We start from the raw sequence: 12422 nt of genomic DNA, 5'->3' as shown, positions 1-12422 counted from the left end.
GAGGGAAGGGACACCGCATGGATTTTGAGGTCAACTGCAAGCTCGGAAGCAGAATTCTTAGAGGTTTCTTTCTTTCTTTTTTTCTTTCCTTCCTTTCTCAGGTCTAGGGACCCAACCTAGGGCCTTGCTCTGGCTAGGTGAGCACTCTATCCCTGAGATAATCCCCAACCCCTCCCACTGTGTCCAGTGAACACCAAGGAGACTGTGGATAGGAGAAGAGAGAGTTATGGGCAGAAGAGTAAACTAGAAGAATGAATCAAAGAAGAATAAACTAGAAGGTCAGAAAGGCCAATTCATGCAAGGCTTGATGCAAAGACCTTGGTTTTCATGCTAAGTGACATGGGAGCGTGTTCTTGGTCCATTTCTGTTGCCATCACAGAGGCCACCAAGAGATTTTGATCAAGGGGGAGCTATGACCAGATTAATATTTTGTAGTATCTTTGGTTAAAGTAGATCAGAGTAGCAGAAGAAACAAGCTAGGAAGATATGATGGTAACACAGGCAAAGGATGGCACAGAGCAGTCACCATGAAGGTGACACGAAATGCAAAAGACTCCACATGTTTCTGAAAATAGATCGGATGGATCTATGTTGACAAATGGTTATGGGAAAGAAGGGGAAAAAATAAGAGAAAAAAAATTACTCCATAGATTTTGGTCTAGGCAACTGGACAGATGAGCTACTGACTAAAATGGGAATTTTGCTGGAGGAAAAGGTTTTATTAAATTGACCAATATTGCTGTCTTATAGGCTCAAAACATTAGAATAGTGGTGATTTTTTATATGGTACAAGCTGACATAAATTTATGTTGTAGATACAGGAAAAGACCCTAGGTCTATTTCTAACTGAAAAAGGGAAACTAGAGATTAGAAGGGGGGAAAGGGTATGTAAATTTGAGAAAACTGTTCTATTTAGGAAAACATGGGAGCATTTGTGATCCTCTGAGACTCAGAATTTGGACGTATGCCTTAGTGCACTCAATACCTTAAGAAAAGGCCGTTTGGACCCTAGGGAATGCAGAATTGCCTATTCATTGAAGGCCTTTTGTTAAGTCCAACATTGCTCATTCCTTGTTCAAGGACTATGAAATCCTCTAACTTATAAAAAGAGTTCCTTATGTCCTACTGAGCATCACACCAGTAGCTAGGATCATGTCTTCCATCTCAGTGGGGAGTTCTGAGCCTTTTAGGCCAAGAAAGGGTCTCTGCGCTATGGGAACAGAATCTGGCCTACCCATGCTGGCAGGAGTTGGGAGAGTATGCCTGACTGGATCCTCAAGTGGTGAGTCAAGGGAGGACCATGAACTTGGACAGGGAGGAAGGTCTGTTGACATGGAAGCACTTCTTGGTTTTCAGAGTTCAATGCCTTCGTAAAGGTCATGGAAGACGGTGCTAATACACTTCCGGGATGCTTCTGGCCATTTGGAAATATGAGTGGTACGACAGGAATGGGAGAAAAGCTGGAGCTGTCATGGCAAAGGTGAGGAAGTCAGAGGCTCACAGAAGTAAGAGAGTGAAAATGTTCACACACATGGCAGTCAGTCTGTTTAGTGAAATGGAGAGAAAGAGGCTGGTGGAATGGAGTAGCTGCAACTCTTGGCATAAACAAACAGGGGGCCTAGTGGGAAGAGACTGTGGTAATGAGCCATGGAACCTGCCTGGCATAGAGGTCCTACAAGGGACAAGGATTATGGCCTCCAGCACAGATGAGTAGTTTATAAGAACATTGCTTGAGCTGGACCACAAAGTCTATTGTGGCTGGATGATTGGGGAACAATGGGCAGATACTCAAAAATACATGATCCTATATCCAGTTCCTAGGCCTGAGCCAGTCCAGAATGGACCCATTGACTGGAGACAAGACAGAGTCTTGGGGGAGAAGGGTCCTATGTCACTATGGCAGGACATTGCGCTGAATTTCCCCAGGGCTTTTATAGGTGGCTACATGGTGGGAAAAGTAAATACTCGAACATTTTAAGCAATTCTCATTTCAGCCCCCCAAATACCTGCTACTACAGGAATATACCATTGTACCCAACTTATTTAGACATCTTAGGATCTGTTTACACAGGCTCTGGGGTTAACATTTATTACCAGTGCTCAGAATATTATGTTGGGCCCTTACTAGCACAGAGGCCTGGAAGCCAGGTCAGAGGACATCCTGACACAGATGCAGCTCATAGTACATTGCTGGGCCTTAGACTTAGTGGTCATTTCCTGGGTCCCAAAGTAGATCATTGAAAAGGAACGCTTGGAGGTTGGCAGAACACTTCCATTGATTATTTGGGATGAACAGAAAGAAAAACTACATTCCAAAGAAAGCAAGCTGATGTCTCTGCCAGTGCCTATACCCCAACCCCATACAGTGTCTAAACAGTGTGATAGCTGAGGGAAAGGGAAGACATGAGCGTCTTTATTTTTATTGCTGTGGAAAAAACACCATGCCCTAGGCAAACTATAAAAGAAAACATTTGATTTTGTGGTTCACAGTTCCAGAGGGGAAATCCCATTACCATTATGGTCGGAGGCATGGCAGCAGGCAGGTGGACACGGCACTGGAGCAGTGGGTGGGAGATTATATTTGATCCAGAAACATGAGGCAGAGAGAGGAAGAGGGGAAGAGGGGAAGGGGGGAAGGGAGAGGGGGAGAGAGAGAGAGGGTGGAAAAGGTAGAGGGAGATGGGAAGAGGGAGAGGGAGAGAGAGGATGAGGGTAGAGAGGGAGAGGAGAGAGGGAGAGGGAGAGATAGGGAGAAAGGGAGAGAGAGCGAGAGAGAGCTAACTGGAAATGGCATGGGCTTTTGAAACCTCAAAGCCTTCTGCCCCCATGACACACCTCCTAATCTTTCCCAAACAGTTCTACCAACTGGGTACCAAGTATATACGAGCCTATGGGGGGCGTTATTATTCAAATCACAGAGAGAAGGTGTGGAAAGTCAGAGACAAGGAGTTCTCAGGAAGAGGCACGTGGGAGTGTACTCAGAAGGTAGGAGACCTGTTGCTATGATACTCCAGAACATCTACAACTGACGGCTGACTGAACAACAAAGAGATAACATTTCAGTCAGAGGTCTGACAACAGCCAGCCCTGTCGCCATCCTCCCCAGTACTCATGACCATCCATGGAAGGTCCACTCCAAGTAATATGGCCTCCCACAAGTAAAACTGCCGATTATTGCCACAGGCAGACCGTTAGAGCAAGGCCAACACTGAGTTCCAAGTTTGGCACCGTCTGTCCATGATATCCATTTGCTGACAAGTTGACTACATCTAACTATCTCTACCAAGGAAGGAGAACCTCATCCTGACTGAAAGAAGATTCTTCATTCAAGCATAAGTTTTCTGCCAAGTCTCACCCAGACCAGTCTGTAAGCTCCTGCAGGGCCATCTGATTGTTGTGAGATTTCAATTAGACGAGGGTTTTTCTGTACAGCTAAAGAGATGCAACAGTAGGTGTAAGGCTGTGGGACTCACTGGTCCTATATGTCATCCAGAACTTTCCAGCCTGATGACGTTGTCAAAGCAGCAGTTAAAGGGTACAGCCAAGACCTTCTGCAAGGACGGGACGCCATTCTACCACTGCAATATACCTCTCAAGCCTGGAGCTCATGCACTGCGCTGAGCGCCAGTGCAGCCATAGCTCCAGGACGCGAGAACTGGAGGTAGAAACAGACATGATGCTGGAACTCCTGCTTCATAAACCAGAGGATCCTATCCCTAAAACTCTAGGCTCTGGGGTTTGGGGGTCCTGGTTTCCAGAACAATCATGTTTCTACTGGGCATCTCAGAAAGAAACTTATTAAATTTCAAATCATGGCTGGCACTCAATTATATCAACCTCATGCCCTGAGAACAGCAGACAGGGAAAAGGCCATCATCTTGGATGGTAAGTTTACTCCTATGGATAAACTGACCCAAAACACCCAAATGTTACAATTTACGATGAAGGAATAATTACAGTATACAGATGCCATAGCAGTGCATTTCTTTATGCTTCCCTGCCCAGCTATTTAGATGGTAAATGAACACAGCAGCCACAGCCTGAAGAGAACCTCGGAGTGATGGGCTAAGACTCCTCAAGACTCAAGTCTGGTCACCTCTCCAGAGAAGTCACCGATACCAGGACAGTTTTGAGCTGTGGAGGCAGTAACTTACAAACAGCAGCAAGAAAGACAATGTAAGTTGACGCCTCAGAGCCAGCTGTGAGGGGTAGGGGGGCGGCGTGGAGCTATAGTTTTCCAATCACCTGCTTTTTGTGACTTTATCAAAGAATTGAGCCCAAACAGAATTCCAGAAAGCCCTTCTCAGTTGGAATGAACTCCCCATGTTAGATTCAGGAAGTGCAAGCAATGGCTACAGTAAATACTTCGATACTCGGGCTGTGTCCTCCTCGAGGCCAGAGACATTCATTAATTCTTCAGCTTTCAGATCTATTGGGCTTCCTTGGAGAAGCCCCCATTTAAAGGACGCTCCTTGCCAAGGCTTTCCTCGTCTCTGCAAGCCACCGTCCATCCGATGACTAGCAAGTGATGTGTGAGATGGGCACCACTCCCTTTGAGTTGGTGCCAGATAACGCTGGCCAGTCATGCAACTCAGAAGTTTCCATTTCGGAAGAATGTGAAGAAGTAGGAGGAACAGCTCCCACCTACAACACCAACTGCCCCTTAGGTCTTTTCTCCAATAAATCACGCCATCCTATCATTGTTGATGACGTCACTAAAAATGTAGTTACCTCCCCGTCTGCACAGGATCCGTGCCAAGACCTCCAGGAATTCTTGAAACTGGAGAGAGCCAAGCCCTACATATCATCACCCTCATTTGCTCACGAAGACAATTACTGAGTGAAAAAAAAATGGTGAGTCATATATACAGTGTGGATATGATGGACAAAATGACATGTCATGTTCTAGACAGGAAGGAACAGGATTTTCTAACCGTTCCGGCTTTGCTCTTTCAAGCTTAAGAATTGTCTGGGGATGGAGCCCCATTGGCAGCGTGCATACGCAAAGCACTGGGTTCAATCCTCAGCCAGCACCGTACAAAGCAGGGGTCAGCTCGGGCTACACAAGACCCCTTCCCACAAAAGAAAAACATGAACACTTAAGAATTAGTTCTGGAATACTGGTTAGCTAAAACAAAACCCACTGAAAGCACTGTCAAGAGAGGACTACTGTAAAAGTAAAACACAGTGACACACAGTTTCCTTCCGTAGTCCCACACAGGCAGGATCTTAGTGCCAACGCACGGGGCTGGTGTCCTTCAGAATCTTCCCTTTCTCTTCCTTACCACACACATGCTCTGTACACATGGTGGCCTCCTCGGGAAAGAAGAGTAACTGAGTAATCATTTCACCCTCGGTTATGTAATAAGTATTTTTCTCTCATACCCAACTTGAAAGCACTCCAAGCCAGTGCAGTTTTTCACCACCCTTTACCACCAGGGGGGTGGGAACAGTTAATATTACTGTTTGAAATACAGGGAAGCCAGGTTTTCTTGGTTACTTTTGTTATATAAGCCAAAAAGACCAATCAGCTCCTTTTTGAGAATCTTCCAAAACAATAGGAGATATCTGGGTTTTTTGTTTTGGGTGTTTTAAAATCTCAGCTGACTCAGTTGGTGGGAACAAATGCATAAGTCGGCATGTGGTCTGACGATGTGACCCGTCCATAGGAGGGAAACACTCCAGAGCCTTCCCAAATGAGGCGCATTCAACAGTCACAGGCTTTTCTTTTAATTCCCTCTTGTTTTTTTAATTGTACTGAGCGCTGCTGAGATGATTCAGTGGGTAAAGGCGCTCTTGCTGGGCAAGCCTGGTGACCCGGCCTTAATCCCCGGGACCCGTGAAGAGGCAGGAGGAGAGAAGCAACTTCACTCAGTTGTCGTCTGGCTTGCGGCTATGCCCTGTGTACACAGCTGCCACCGTCAATAATAGTCATCGTAATTGTAATAATTGTTTTTGAAAACTGTAAAAGAAAAGATATATTGACCAGCTCCCAGCCATAAAAACTAAAGAGATTCAACATGGTGTGGAGACCAGTTACTACTCATTCTGTTGTTCCTGCAGGATAGTTTGCTCATGAGAGAGAGAAACTCATACAATACGTGTGCATGAAAGGGAGCTTACTGAAGAGAGCCTCTCACAAAGCTTGAAATTCACACATTGGAAATCCAAATTCAGTGGCCGCTAAATGCTTGGTCACTCCTCTTCCCTCTTTACCTTTCCCAGGTCATACCAATAGTCTTTCATCCCTCCTTCAATTCCTACCTTTACCTCTGGCTTTCTTTCCTTCTCCGTAGCAGGCTGTCAGCTCACCCCTCAGTCCCAGGAAAGCTGCTGCAGTCCAGCCATCCAGCTGAAAACACTTCCATCCAATATGTACTTCTTTACCTCCCAAGTCAACTCTTTTCTTTTCCAGTGCTGAGGACTGAGCCCAGGGCTGTACATGCTGGGTTAACACTCTACCACTGAGCCACACGCCCAGTCCTCGAGGTGTATTTTTGGGGTTTCTATCTGAGTATTTGTCAGCATTTAGTCTGACCAATGTGATCTGTCCATGAGAGGAAACTCTAGATAGAGGAGTTCAGGTGGAATTTTATGTCTTTGAGCTCTCTGTCACAACTGTCACACAGCCTTGCTCTGAAGCAAGGCCTTCGAAGGTACCTAGGAGAATGAGGGTGTCCCAAAATGTGTTCAGTCAGTACTTTTGAACCTCTTAACAAATTCTGCCCACTCCCCTCTGGCAGGTAAAAGCGTACCTGTGCATCCCAATTCATTTTATACGTCGATTCCCAACAGACAGAAGCAAATAATCCAAAGCTTCCAATGGATGGTATTTATTTCTGGAAAAAAAAAAAGGCATGGAAGAGATTATTAATGCAGTATTTTTCCAAACATTAACAGGAACATCATTTATTTTTTAAAACCAACAATCTGTTGCTTTAAATCATATGGCTGGGCATGGTAGTACAGGCATTATCACACCTGCAATGCCAGTTGCTCAGGAAGCTGAAGGAAAAGGACTGAAGCCAGTTTGTTTTATAGCTTAGTGAGTTCCAGGGTAGCCAGGACTACATCATGAGACAGGAAAAAGAGGAGGAAAGAGAAGGGGGGTGGGGTGGGTGATGAAACTCCATGACAAGAAGCAAGTCGGGGAGGAAAGGATCTATTCAGTTTATGTTTGTACATCTCAGTTCACCCTCGCAGGAAGTCAGGGTAGAAACTCAAGCATGGCAGGAACCTGGAGGCAGAAGCCGATGCAGAGGCCACAGTGGTTTGCCACTTACTGGCTTGCTCATTACGGCTTGTTCAGCCTGCTTTCCTATAGCTCGGGGAGGCACCACTTATGATTGGCTGAGCCCTCCCTTATCAATCTCTAATTAAGAAAAAAATGTCTTATAGGCTTGCCTACAGCCGGATCTTTTGGGGGCCCTTTCTTAACTGATATTCCTTCCTTTCAGATGACTTTAGCTTGTATTGAGTTGACATAAAATTATCAGCACAGGAGGAGAAGAGAGGAGGAAAGAGAAGGCGAGGAGAGCACAGGAAGGCGTGGGGGTAGAGAAGAGGGTGAGAAAGAATTAGAACTGCTAGGAGGAGAGAAAAGAAAAGAGAGCTCTGAGCTGGGGTGTAATTCAGTTGATGGAGTTTGACCTAAGAATTCCACTTGTGAGGATGCACAAAATTAAATTATAAAAAAAAAAAACAGGGCATAAAATATTACCTAGAAATACTTTCACTATAGTCAGGCATAACTAGGAAAAGATTACACATTCAACAGTAGAAATCCCAATGATAACTTTATGTTCCATACATATGATCAGTGATCAAGCAACCTCTAAAAAATGACCTTTCAACAAGCCCGAACATAACATGAGAAAGGGAAAAGCCAGTATAGGAAATGACATGCACATTCCAATAGTATCTTAGAGTATTTGCCTATAATGCAGTTAAATTACAAGGGAAGAAAATACATCAAACTTTTAGCAGTGCTTATTTCTGAATAGTGATGATATGGGTAATTTTTGTTTTCTTCTTAACAGTTAATTTCTCCATGTAGTCAAAGATTGCTATATGTTTTAATTAAAAAATATATTCAAAATACATATTATAATAACCCTCTTGATATTCTCTGGTTAAGTTTCCGCTCCCCCACCTCACAGCCTTAGGTCCAGTGAGATGATCACAGAGGAGAGGAGAGAGAGAAGATGGCCGAACAATGACAAAACATGACCCAAACTAACACTTATTTATTTTTCAGTTCCCATTTTGTTGTTCTAGGAAGGGCCTCACAGAAGCCAGTAGTTTCCCTGGAACTGTCTGTCATCTGACTGGAGATGATTTTCCTACCTGTGTGTTTATATGTGTATGCATGCATCTGTGTTTGGAGTAGTGCCGTCAAGCACATTGGAAAGGCAGAAGGCACATTATGGAGGCCCTGGGGATCCGGGCTTGGCAACACGCCTTTGCCCCCTGAGCCATCTCCCCGGCTTTAACAGTAGATACTCCTTATTCCTACACATGGACCTGACTCAGCACACATGATGGTCACTTGTTTGATGCCCGTTCCTACCTCCTTTGATGCTCAGAAGAACTTGTGAAAAAGATCTATCTTTTCTCCTTTTTAAACGAATAGTTAAATTTATTATTATAGTATGTCAGCAAGCAAGCAGAGACTAAAAATATAGTTCCATTTCAAATAAAATATTTGGTATTTTGGCTGGCTGCAACACTTATTTGGCCATCATTTCTTGGTTAAAATTCCCTGAGGTTTGTTTGTCTGGCTTATTGGGTTCTTTCTTTTAAGCATATCAGCATTTTTTTTCTCAGCTTCAAGCTATTCTCATCTTAGTGTGTAGCAAGTTAGTAAGGAAGGCTGAGGCTCAGGACTTCAGTCCACTAAAAATATAATTAGTGAAAAGTCAAGGCACTGACATTGCCCTGTCCCGAAGGACCAAAGATCATGGTGATGAACTCAGACTCACATATTTATGAGGTCCAATGGTCCAGGTGTCCAAAGTGACAAACTCAGCCACACTGGGCTCCAGATGTCCCACAGGCACTGCCGAGGGAGTTTCCATTAAGAGCACTTGGAATTGTGGGTTTTAGAAACAAAACTTTTTAATTTGTTTTGAGACAGGATCTCACGTATCCCTGGCTGCCCTTGAATACCCTTTGTAGATAATGATGGCTTTGAACTCCTGATCCTACTGTCCCTACCTCCCAAGTGTTACAATTACCAAGTGTGGGCACCCAGGCCCATTTTACCAGGTACTGGGGTTGGAACCTAGGCTCCTGTGAGTGTTAGGTAGGCCCTCTACCAAATGAGCTACATCACCAACTAAACAAAACAACACAAAATGTTCTGTTTAAGGCAATGCCCTTCTAGATCCCATGCTTATTCTATTGCTAGAGACATATTATTGAGGGTCTGTGGAGTCCTGGCTTGGAATTGCTCTCACATACAGTTGTGAAGTACATCAGAAAATCAATCTCTTCAATTCTGATCACATATGAATGAGATTAAAAAGATTTCTCAACTTATTTACAAGGCTGGGCTCCAGATGCCTTCTGCATTTTCTAAATAGCAGATCCTCTCAGAAAACTAATGTTTGCCACCAATAAATCCTTCAAAAACCACATGTCTTAGGCTAAGACAGGAATTCCAATAAGGGAATTCCAAAAGGGATTGGGATCAAGGCATGATCACGGGAATAAGGAGTCGGTGCTTCAGCCCGAGCTCTCTGGGTGAGGCATTTCATCAGCACAATCTCACAGCTTAGAAACAACCCTAGCATTCGGGTTTCAACAAGCATCAAATGGGGCCACCATGCTTACAAAGCTCCCGCTGCAAAAACCAGTCCCAAGAGACCAAGCGTCATGAAGTAACCTAAAAGGCTACATTGGAAGGATGTTGGTTAGCATAGTCGCAATCAGAATGGCTTAAGGCTGTGGCTCTCAGCCTTCTTAATGCTGCGACCCTTAATACAGTTCCTCACGTGGTGATGACCCCAGCCATAAAATTATTTTTGTTGCTACTCCGTTACTGTAATTTTGCTACTGTTATGAGTCATATTGAAATTATTTGATGTGTAGGATATCTAACATCCAGCCCCACTGAAAGGGTAAGAGGTGCCGTGACCCACAGGTGGAGAGCCACTGCTTTGAGTCATGGCTAGTGCTGTGTGTCTTTATCCCAGCCTAGAAGGGTGAAATGAGAGGCTGCCTAAGCTACACAGCCAGCATCGAGCCAGCTTATGATGAAGGGGAACCTTGTCTCAAAGGAAATGGAGTGGGTGAATGGATAGCAAGGGAGTACATTGGCGTTTAGCAAAATTCAAGTGGCCAGAAAACCCCTTAGGCTCTATTTACACTGGAGCACGCAGTTGCCTGCTCCTCTCCCAGTGCTCATTACAAAATAAGAACTGAAGCTTAGAGCAGTGACAGTCGATGTATGTTTGCTAACAGCAGGAGCGGCAGCAGCAAGCATCTCACACAGGGTCCATACTTCCGGAAAAGAGGTCAAATAGCTCAGGCAGGGCACTGACAGTCCCTGTGGCTTCTGAAAACACTGATACGAAAACACTGGCCAGGGCTGTGCCACACATGAAGACGTACATTCTGGCCAGACTCCTTCAGTGGCAGGCAATTCTTCCAAGGTACCTAAAGCATGGGGTCTTCCTGGACTACAGAAAGGATGCACACCCCAAGTCCCAGCCTACAATCAATTCTGGAAGCTCATTTCTCCACCTCCACCTCCAAATCTACATGCTGAAAGTCATATAAACTTAGCAGTGTCCTTGTCTGGGGAATAAATTTTGTGCATGAGACAACAGTAGTTCAATGGGAAAAAATCTACAAATGATTTTGAACTTCTGATCCTCCTGTCTTTACTTCATAAACCCTGGGATTATAGATCTGTGTCTTCATGTCTAGTATTTGTGTACTGGGGATGAAACACAGGGTTTCACGTGTCCTGAGCAAGCACTCTACCAACAAAGCTCAGCCTTCAGTAGGTCATGGAACTGTATGATCAGATCATGAGCAGACTTCAGGCACTGGCTTATGCATTTATTCCTCAGCCAACATGTAATGCTTACTGTACACAGTCATTATGTTTGGCCTTGAAAGTATGAAGATGAAAAATCTTATCTCAGCCCTGAAAGAAAGTCTAGTTTATTGGCAGAGATGAATAGAAAAATGTAAACAGGATGTGATACGCACATTAGTAAGAACATGGAGAAAGCCCTTTGGAAGCACAGAGGAGTTAACACATAATAATCTATTCTCGAAAGACAGAGCTTGGGGCTGAAGAGATGGCTCGCTAGTTAAGAGCACTGGCTCCTCTTCCAAAGGAACAAAGTTTGATTTCTAGAACCCACATCAGCAACTTACAACCGCCTGAAACTCCAGTTCCATAGCCAACACCTTCTTCTGCTCTGTGAGCTCCTGCATGCGTGTACCTTCTGCACAGAAGCTCACACAGGCACACATGCATGTATAAATACAAAACAAGGAAATCCTAAGCAGCAGCCGAGAACCGGATGTGAAGCGGACAAGTTGTGCTGACCCTGGCGCACTCACTCAGTTTCTTCCTTCCGGTAGTTGTCTGAGGGCTTTCTGCACACAACCATCTTGCTGAAAAATGCTGTGCAACGCCAGACCTTCATGCCTATTTGACCACCAAGCAAATTCTCCTTGATGGCTTTGGAAGAAGAGTGGCTACTGTGGTGAAGGGAGGGCAAAGCAGCACTCAGGAAGCAAGACATTTCATTCGAACATAACATAAGTCAAATCTGGAAATGGGGCTGTGGAGCTGCTGTTCCGAAGCTCTCTTGAGCTTTCAAATTCTGCTGCCAAGTCCTTCCTTGCTTCCAGACCTCAGGAAGATGGCCTCAACGGGTCTGCCTCTTCCAAACCCACGCTTCTAGTTGCTTTCATCCTGCGGTTTTGCAGCCTGTTTCAAGAATGCAATGCAAAATTATGATTTCATGGAATATTATGCAATTCTAATAGGAGGCCAGTAAAATTATCAATTTTCATCAATTACCAAGTCATGTAGGTGACCAACCAGTGGCTGCAGAATGAGTGGCTCATTCTGTGGTTGCTTTTGTGTTTTTGTTTGGTGGTGGTGGCGGTGGTGGTGTGTGTGTTTGTGTTATTTTGAAGCATTTTGTTTTGTTTTGTTTTGTTAAGAAAGGGTGTTATGATACGACTCAAACTTACTATTCAAGACCTCAAGCTTTTGAAAGCTCTGCAAGTGTCATCATGCCTGGTTTATACAGTGCAAAGGCTTGATACCAGGGCTTTATGCATGCCACTGGACTTCCCCAGCCACGTTCTACAGTTTTAATGTTTGTCTCTGCTACAAAAATAAATAAATAAATAGATAAATAAATAAATAAATAAATAGATAAATAAATAAA

The 12422-nt window shown here is 44.4% G+C and overlaps 1 long non-coding RNA gene across 1 annotated transcript in view; it reads right to left on the bottom strand.

The window, feature by feature from the left end:
• LOC132649539 (uncharacterized) overlaps positions 1-11940 on the bottom strand; it is a 65111-nt gene extending 53171 nt beyond the window's left edge. Inside the window, exons 1-2 of the long non-coding RNA XR_009588036.1 lie at positions 11581-11940; positions 6756-6839 (exon numbers count right to left, since the gene is read on the bottom strand). This is a non-coding gene — a long non-coding RNA (uncharacterized LOC132649539). The remainder of the gene's footprint in view (positions 1-6755; positions 6840-11580) is intronic.
• Positions 11941-12422: the final 482 nt, after the last annotated feature.

Source organism: Meriones unguiculatus, chromosome 20 (assembly GCF_030254825.1).
Source record: "Meriones unguiculatus strain TT.TT164.6M chromosome 20, Bangor_MerUng_6.1, whole genome shotgun sequence".
In the NCBI taxonomy this organism is placed as follows: domain Eukaryota; kingdom Metazoa; phylum Chordata; class Mammalia; order Rodentia; family Muridae; genus Meriones; species Meriones unguiculatus.
This window is presented reverse-complemented; position numbering and strand designations above follow the sequence as displayed.